Below are 9,867 nucleotides of genomic sequence, written 5' to 3'. Positions count from 1 at the left end.
GAAAGAGCAACCCAAGATTACAGTTTTGGTCAGAGACTTAAAAGAAGTGATTCAAAGACATGTATACTCAAAGAAAATCTATTGGAAGCCTGAAGACTACTCCTCTCAAAATAAAAGTGAAGATACATGCAATATCGGTCAAGAGAAAATACATTAGATTACATATCAACAACCTCACAGAAAAGAAACCTCTAAAAGTCGAAATCAGGTTCAATGATAATGATTCATATTATTGTGAAAAAAATTACCATCACCTTCGGAATTTCCAGAACGTACATAGTAATTGAAGAAAAAGGAGAGTTTTCGGAAGGAGTAAACGCAGAAGACCAAACTACCTCTGAGAAATTCAGAAAAATGTCGAGGTTGACGAAAGGGAGAAGATCGAAAACAACCACTGTCTGAAGTGTAGTGTGATTCTTATTCACAATAATATATCAAGCATAAGCGTGTCAATGTTTTAATTTGTTTTGTTATTTTTAATTTTAGATAAGCAATAGACACAAACACATATTTTGCTGGAGAGAGGGGTATTTTTTGTGTGTGTTTTATTATTTCGGTAATAACTGATTATTATCTATTTGAGACAGAGAAAAAACCAGTATGGTTAAAATCAATTAATTATGGAGCTTTCAACAGCGCTTTCAGCTGCCTTAAAACATTTCCATATCCATGCCTCACTGCTGCTGCTGTTGTAGTTGTTGATGCAGTCAGTGTTATGGAATTTTGAGAATTATCTTTCCCTTGGGTTTTAGCAAGGACAATCCATAATTCCTCTAAAAAAAGTTATTGAGACAGAATGTCACGCAATACTCATCATTTTCATACCTTGTTCCTTTTGCTTTTCATTTCTTTTTTTTTTTTTTTTTTTTTTTTTTTTACAAAAGCTTGTTCTTTTTGGCATTGTAGAAAGATGTTGCCCTTCCATTTTGACAATGATGGTGGTGATATGGTTCCTTAAAAAAGTCCAATGATGATAAAAAAAATCACAGAGTCCAAGTAATCTTTTGGAATAGACAATACCATCTGCACAGTGATCCTAATCACATCACATAAGTAGTAGTACTTTCGCTCCGGACATAAGTATCCACTGTAGACAGCCTTCGTGTTCCATTCAGTTACCGGTTTCTATCTGTATGCAAACCTCTCAAACCCATAGCTTTATGGTGAACTATCAGGCCTTTGATATAATTCCCTTTGGATTAAAAGTCAAATGGTGTTTATGTTGGTATGACTCCCAGTTCTATATGTGTGTGCATATTTTAAAAAAAATAAATTGTTTTGATCGAGATAATTTTATTCAGGTATATTTGTATGTAGGTATATTTAGCATTGTTGATTTTTAGTTGGGACCTGATTGTTTAGATTCCCGTTGCCATGTTTTTATTCGGTCCGTCCCCAAACCTAAGCTATATTTCATATAGGCCTGTACCCTCTTCCTCTGACATTGCACATGTTGGCTGGATTCCTCGCCTTAATTTAAAAATTTCACAGTGATCGTTGTCGTGGATTTTTGTATAATTGCCTTATTTATATTTGTAAAATTAAAGTCATATTCCTGTTTTCTGTATTTTGTGCTATGAGCTCATTTGTATATTTGTCAGGACCTGTGTGTATTTTGTTCTTTCCTCTTATGTTTAAAGAATATGAAAAAATTCTTTTCGTGGATTGGTTATTTGGTTTGGTGTGATATGAGGTAGGGGTTAAACGTTTGTAGCACGTAGCGGTGGCGGGTTGGCTGTTAAACGGATAATGACCATACACCTCTGTCTCAGTGGGTTTACATTGTACCTTCCACAATCTCACTGACTACATAAATAGTGCTGTAGTTTTCTGTAATGTTTTAGGCAATTTTATTAACGGCCTTTTTGTGTGTGTTTTAGCCCAGATCATAGGACTAGAAAAATGAATACGTTGAGGTAATTTATTATATTTGCTCAGATATATATATATATATATATATATATATATATATATATATATATATATATATATATATATATATATATATATATATATATATATATATATATATATATACACTAGTTAGCCAGGACAAAATGGATATGGTAATATCGGCATAAGCTTGTTGAAGAAACACATTAATATGGTATAGTCATTGGCAATTCGCAAATTTATTTTTGACCGCGTTAGTCGTGATCACAAGACCATACCACACTTCAGGATATTGAAACACAAAACAAAGAATAAATGCGCGTCATCTCTGAGAGAGACAGAGAAAAAGAAAGCATTTTTGTTGCTGGAATGTGTTTGATGTGTCATTTTTGTAAATTTCGCTGTTGATATATATATATATATATATATATATATATATATATATATATATATATATATATATATATATATATATATATATATATAATTGCGTTTCAGCAAGACTATTGGCACATCAGCACATCCATGACTGTTAACACATCAGCACATTCAATACTATAAGTTATTCTTAACCCTCAAAACTTCTGGAATGTTAAATGATTATTATATCCTTTGGTATTGTTAGTTATTGGATAAACGATATTCAACTGTTGTTAGTTTTCCTCACCTTGATATTTATTTTTATTGTGTATTCAGTTACCTGTGTTTATATATAATCTTTGTTGTATATGTACTTTAGGGAATTATTATGGCATTAGTCAATTTTGTGTTGTTACATTATGCATTATTATTGTTGTTTTGATTCTCTTAACAATTTGGTTGTTTTTGAATTCTTTTATATTATATCATTTTTCATGTTGCTCAGATACAAATAGGTTCTTGTTCTATACTTCCAGACTCTATAATAATGCTTAAGTTTATGTCTTCTCTTTCCTTGTCATACATTTTACTGTAAATGATTTAAGGTGTTCTGGTAAATTGGTAGTAGTAAATGGGGCCACCCTAGGGACAATGGGACTTAGCATTAAAAACACCCCTGGGCCACTCTAGGGACAATGGAAATTTAACATGGAGAAAAATCGTGGGTCACTCTAGGGACAATGGGAATTTAACATAGAGTTTGGGCTTGTCTAGGGACAAGGGGAATTGAACATGGGAATAGAGTTTGGGTTTGTCTAGGGACAAGGGGAATTCAATATGGGATTTTTTTTTTTTTAAAAAAGTTTTTTAAAATTTAAATTTAAATTTAAATTTAAAAAAGGGTAGGCAATGGAAAGGCTATCTCTTTTCGAGAAATATGGCTGGCCCTGAAAAGGGCCTTTGGGTTTTCTTCTTCTTCTGCTTCTAATTTCTTCTTTTTCTCCACCAACTTCTTATTTTATCTCCAACACTCTTTCTCTTCTTTTCTTTCTTTTTTTCTCCTCCTCTTCTTTCTTCTTCTCTTCCTCCTCTTCTTTCTTCCTCTTTTCATTTTCTTCTTCTTTTTCAATTTTTTCATTCCATGCTCTCATCCTTATCCTTTCCTCTTCATCCTCCTTCTCCTTTATCTCTTTCATGACACCACTTATCTTGTCCTTTACCTTTCTCAAGTTATTAATTTCCATCTTTACACGATGGGGACTATAGGAATAGTGGTCTTCAACGAGTCTTATTAACATCTGCTCCATCATTCCTAAATTGTCTAAAACGTCTTGCAATGTTTGCATCTTGTCAATTTGGTTCGAAGCCATCTTCTTTGTAGAATGGTTTGAACGACGAATACTGTGGGTTCTTATAGTGAAAGCGCGGACGTGATGGAAAACATCCCCCTTAAAACATAAAATTGATATTACCTAGATCATGACCTAACATCGTGCAGACGTGAAAGAAAACATCCCTACTTTTCTCATTTCATATAATATACTATCCACATAAGTGAAGCAACAATAAACAAACCCGAAATCTACTATTTACACACGCAAATCATTAAAACAAAATCCATAATCTACTATCCACACAATCGTACGTGAGCGCTTACAAAACCCAAACTATACTCTTCACATACGCTAAGAAACAATAAACAAAATCCATAATCTACTATCCACACAATCGTACGTGAGCGCTTACAAAACCCAAACTATACTCTCCACATACGCTAAGAAACAATAAACAAAATCCATAATCCACTATCCACACAATCGTACGTGAGCGCTTACAAAACCCAAACTATACTCTTCACATACGCTAAGAAACAATAAACAAAATCCATAATCTACTATCCACACAATCGTACGTGAGAGCTTACAAAACACAAACTATACTCTTCACATACGCTAAGAAACAATAAAGAAACCCATAATCTACCATTCACACAAACTTACGTGAGCAGTTACAAACACAAACACACAAACACATACCCTCGCACTATGAAAAAAGAGTTAGTGTTTATAATCACACTACTCTACCTACACACACACACACACACACATTGGCAAATCGATAGTTATTTCTTTTCTAGAGTATTGGGTAGCCCTTAAAAGGGCTGTTTTTTTTTGAACTCCAGATGCACCTATCTAATGGTTGCACCTTCCTGGCCTGGCGCCACACACGCATCTTCTTCCCCAGTCTCCTTTCACCTTTCTTCTGGGGAGCGCAGAGGGAGGATGATTCGCTTCAACACCCCAATCCTCTGTCTCGGGAATATTGTACGACATCCTCTCTTCTAGTTTCTTTTCCTCCTCTTCCCTCTGTCTTCTCTCCTCCTCTTCGTTCTTCATTCTTTCCTCTTCTACTATAGCCTCCGCGGCCAGTTCATTTAACAGGCGCCTGACATATTCCAGATGTATCTGGAGTTCAAGAAGTTTGCTTATTCTGCTATTCATTCTTGTGTTGATCAATCAACAAGGGTAGCTAGAGTGCCCAGCGAGTTTCAATTTATAGTGAAAGCGCGGACGTGATGGAAAACATCCCCCTAAAAACATAAAATTGATCTTACCTAGATCATAACCAAAAAAAAAACAACAACGCGGGGACCTAAAAGAAACATTCACTCACTTTTTTATGCTACCCATCACTATTTTAAATTTTTTTATAAATCACTTCAATAGACTATCCACATACGCAAAGCAATCCAATCTAACCCCAAATTTACACCTCAAACACCAAAAAAAAAAGACATCATTTTAATCTACTATCCATACCAACTTACTTAACCACTTACAAACACAAACACACAAACACATACCCTCACATTTTTTTAAAAAAGAGTTAGTGTTTATTTTCACACTACTCTACCTACACACATTGGCAAATGGATTGTTATTTCTTTTCTAGAGTATTGGGTAGCCCTGAAAAGGGCTGTTTTTTTGTTTGCTATGGCATTCTTTTTTAGTTTCTAAGAATGCGATGTCCTCTGAGGATAGACTTTCTGGCGATAGGTCTGCTTCTTCGAAAAGAGAAGAAGAACTCTTTGGTGTCGATACGACAATCGACAAAGCCTCTGTCAGCTTCAGGTTGCTGCTGCTGTTGTTGTTGTTGTTGCTGCTGTTGCTGCTGTCTCTGAAGTCTGTACTTCTCTGTCCATTCTTCTTTTTCCCTGTTCATTTCTTCTCTGAAGAGCTCTTCTATAAGGTCTTCAGTGATTTTTAACATTCTCACATTCTCTATTTCTTCTGGCTTCGGTATCAGACTGTGTCTGACTCTATGCAAATTCACGTAGGCTTCGTTGAGCTTAGCTAGTTTGGAGCACATCTTCGTAGGAGGATGAGTCGACAATGGATGGTTAGACTGGAAACAACCCGGTTCTTAAAGTCAAAGCGCGGACGTGAAGGAAAACATCCCCCACACGGTTTTTGAGTCGCAACGTTTAGTGAGTGTCATGAGAGGGATAGTAAGAAATGAAAGAGCATCAATCCAACATTCTTATAGCTAAACAAAAGACAAAGGCATTTTTTTCAAAACACAACATTTTTTATTCAAAAATCACTTAACACTAAACAACAACTCTAACATTTTTAACAATAATCCAACAATATAACATCAAACACTTTTTTCAAAACACAACATTTTTTATTCAAAAATCACTGAACACTAAACAACAACAACTCTAACATTTTTTAACAATAATCCAACACTAAAAGTTTCTCCACTAGGTAAAGAGGGATAACAGTCTTCCATGGTTTCTAGTAATCTAGGATGACTTCTCTCAAACTGTTGATTTCTATGGTATTATCGAATTCTGCATACAGGATGACGTTCACCGTTTCATCAGGGTCTCGGTCTTTAAACTGAATTTCCACACGAATCTGGCCGGGTTTTATAGGGTCCCTCGTCGCTGCCTTGGTCTGGAGTGAAATCGAAAGCCCACAAAGCGTAGCCTCCTGCATAATCCTCGTACGTAATACCGTGACTGGTATTGGTTCCTAACTGTCCGGTGGCTTCGTACAGGGACAAGTACGATCTCAAGTAATTCTTCTTGGTAAAGTCAGGTTCGAAAGGTCGGGTACACAAGGTCTTGCCATCGCGACTGACTTCGATTTTGGACACGCCAAAGTGTTGAAAGTAGAAAGGATTTTTTTCGGCAGCTCCGTTGAAGGCTGTATTCTCGACGATACCAACGATCAAACGTTTGGGTAACTGTCCTTGGAACAGATGATCTTCGATCATGGATCGCTGTCCCTTGGGAATGGTGAAGGTTTTCACTTCCACGCGTCGTATGGGATACTTGGCGGTCGTTCTGCTCAACGTCTGACTGATGTCGTTTCCCACTTTAGGTAACACTTCCACACGGCGTACGTAGAGTCTGGCTTCTAGGATTTTGGTTTTGTAACCGTCACTATCAGCCATCAAATGGAAAGCGGCACTGCTACGATTCAGTCTCAGGCGGACATCCACCCCGTTCAGCAAATACTTTTCTTGCAACCACATGTCCAAATGCAAACGATCCATCAGTTCTAAACTTGTGTCGGCTCCCGTGATTCTCTTTCTTCGTTCTACAAATCCATCATTGTTGTCTTTCTTTTCATCAGTTTCCAATATTTCAAACTTGGTAGGTTCGTCAGCTTCCCATACCACACAGGCATTGAGATGAGTGTTCTTGGCATCTATTCCGTATGTCAAGAGATTTTCCAGGTAGGCACGATAAGGGTAAGTACCCATGCTGCTACTGACCAGTTTGTTATTCAAGTACAAGTCCACTCCACTGAACAAGGAATGCATGAAATTGTTGACGGGAGCTACTGCTTCATCGTCTATAGCACCTCCAGTCTTATCTAGAATTTTGACTTTCAGGTACAAGTAACTGCTATTCAGATCGATGTAATCTTCGGGTTGTCCTTTGATTTCAAACTCGATGGGAGCGGAATCGGTCAGTGAGGAGACGGGGTGAAATTCCACCCACTGGGATTCTTGCATCGTCATCATCGTGGGGGGCATGGCAAACAGATCCAGTTCCGTCTTGGAACAAGCGCAAGATTCTCGGTGCATCATTTTTTTGTCTCTTTTCTCAATAATCGAAAACGTCTAAGTCTCGAACGGTTCTTCTTTTCTTGGCCTTTCTAGCTTGAAGTCTGGTGAAAGGGTGTTTTTTTCGTCGTCTCTTTCTGCCTTGTCCTTGCTGAATGCCTGACTCGGTAGCGTGCAGGGCATTTATAGGTGTTTCTCGGTGACCCAAAATATCTTTGCCCGTTTGCAGCAAGACATTTTTGCCTGCCCTCATGAAGGCTTCTTTAGGGTTTTGTTTGTCGATGATGACATTTTGGAGAAATTCTTTGCCTTGCGTCAGTGCCGCATCTTTCAAGGCGTGCAATCCGCGTGTCACCATCGGTTTCAACACCGGGGCCACCGAACGAAAGGCCGATTTTAACATATCTCCTAAACCGTGTCCTCGCTGTCGAGCAACCCCTCGGTACACTGGATACATGACTTACGAATCGTGAGAAAACCGTTTTCGAAAATGGAGTTTCACCGTGACTTTTCCTTTGGTGAATGGAATATTTTGTCCCAAATCTCCTTTTATAGTAATGTTGACCGTGTCCAAATACGACTTACTGACAGGCAAATAGTGAGGATGTACAAATTCGCGGTGGACGTGGTAAGTGTTTCCACCTTCCTCGTCAGTGTTCGTGGCAGAATCCACTTTGAAAGGAATGACACGCAGTAACGGTACGGAGGTGTGTCCCACCACGTTATACTCCACCACATCGGAGTACACAAACATCAAATTCAGTCCTTGGTTCAGTTCTACCGGGGCACGAAATAACTTGCTAAAAGACTCGTTGTCGTAAACGATGGGTAATTCGCTTTTCTTCATCATGCTCATTCTCAGGTTCATGTCTCCGCCCAACATGTCATACAATTCAGGACAAAATAAAATGGACAGGATTTTACTCCGTTCAAATTTCATCAAGAAGCGACGAGCTGTTTTGTGGTACTCCATGGTGACACTTTTGTTAACATGCTCCAAAGCTTTCAGAAACACGGCATTAAACCTGGAGGCTATGGTGCTGACCAAATGTTGACCACTAAAATAATAGCCTGGGGAAATGAACAAGTGATAGGTGGTGTACTTTTGTGTACGGGTTTTCTTGTCATATTTGACATTGCTATCCATCCACTGTTGCAATTGTTCGTCATGAACTTCCACATCAAAAAAATTTTGATTGGGAAGGACATTGAGGACTTGGGTCGGGTGAATCATTTCTACTAAAGCCACTTCCCAATGGGCTTCGTGATCTAAGGGGATGGCTTGAGGTAATTTGGCCGTGTAACAGCACAACGTGTTGTTGGGAAACACCTCCATGGAACTGTCACTGGGTAAGGTTAAGTAAAATTGGTTTTGGTGACTCATAATTCCAGAGTTCTGTGGCTGTCCGAGGGGTTAGTGGACGTCAGAGGCGTGTCTCCGCCCAAAATGGGGTTCTGGTTGTGGTTGGAGTGGTGACTGGCACTGGCACTGGACACAAGGTTCCCGTGGTTCCCGTTCGAGGTGAATTTCAGGGAGGGATTAGGAAGCAGGTAACCGATGCAACTGCTCAATAAAATGGTCCACAATTGTTTGTCTCCTTGTTGCAAACTCAAATTGGCGATGGCTGCCCCGATGACACAATACACCACGAAGATTTGGCAGAAAAAGACGATTTGCGTTTTAGGCACACGTTCTCCACACCACACCCACAAGGGTTGTTTTTGTAAATCTTGCACAGAAGAACTGGGTGAAGGAGGAGTGGTCGACGTAGCTGCGTCTGTGTGAAAAGGCATGATGGTCACTTCTTTTTATAGTCGATGACTTGCGAAGCGTCGATCCAAGAATCAAAACTGGGCGGATATCCTTTCCAACGTACTTTGACTTCTTTGACACGTCGTTTGCCCACTTTACGGGTTCTGCGTTCGAGAATGCTTTCGATGTCGTACACGTCGTCTTCTTTTTTGGTGACACGTTGTAACTCGGGCAAATAAAACGTTCCTTTGAGCACTTCTCCGTTCATGTCTTCCAATTTATAGACGGCAGGATGACGGCCATGCACTCGTCCAGTGACGCGAAACAGTTCGGTCGTCCAGTTAGGTAAGTAACCTTTGTCAAAAGTGCGTTTGGTTTTGCCAAATGCGCACCCAATCTCCTACGGCCAACTCTGTCTTGGGGACAGCCCTCGTCGGGGACGTACCAAACAGACGCTCAAACACCAGCACTTCGTTGTCGGGAGTCACGTCTTGCGGGGCACGTCCGATGCTTCGATGGTAAGATTGGTTGTACGCTTGCACCAGGTGCGGTAAGATGTCGATGTACTTCAGAGTGTGGTGATGCGTAAAATATTTTCACATGCGTTCTTTCAAAGTGCGTTGAAAACGTTCCACGATGCTGGCTTTGGTTTCGGGATTCTCGGTGGTAAAAAAATGAATGTCACGTTTCTTTAATTCTTTTTGGAAAGCTTGGTTCAGAAATTCGGTACCTTTGTCCGTTTGCCATCGAAGAGGGTGACGACCGCTTTGTTTCAACAC

The sequence above is a fragment of the Sinohyriopsis cumingii genome, chromosome 3 (assembly GCF_028554795.1).
Source record: "Sinohyriopsis cumingii isolate HCF-2022 chromosome 3, ASM2855479v2, whole genome shotgun sequence".
Classification (NCBI taxonomy): domain Eukaryota; kingdom Metazoa; phylum Mollusca; class Bivalvia; order Unionida; family Unionidae; genus Sinohyriopsis; species Sinohyriopsis cumingii.
The sequence above is the reverse complement of the archived record's forward strand: the minus strand, read 5'-3'. Positions refer to the sequence as shown.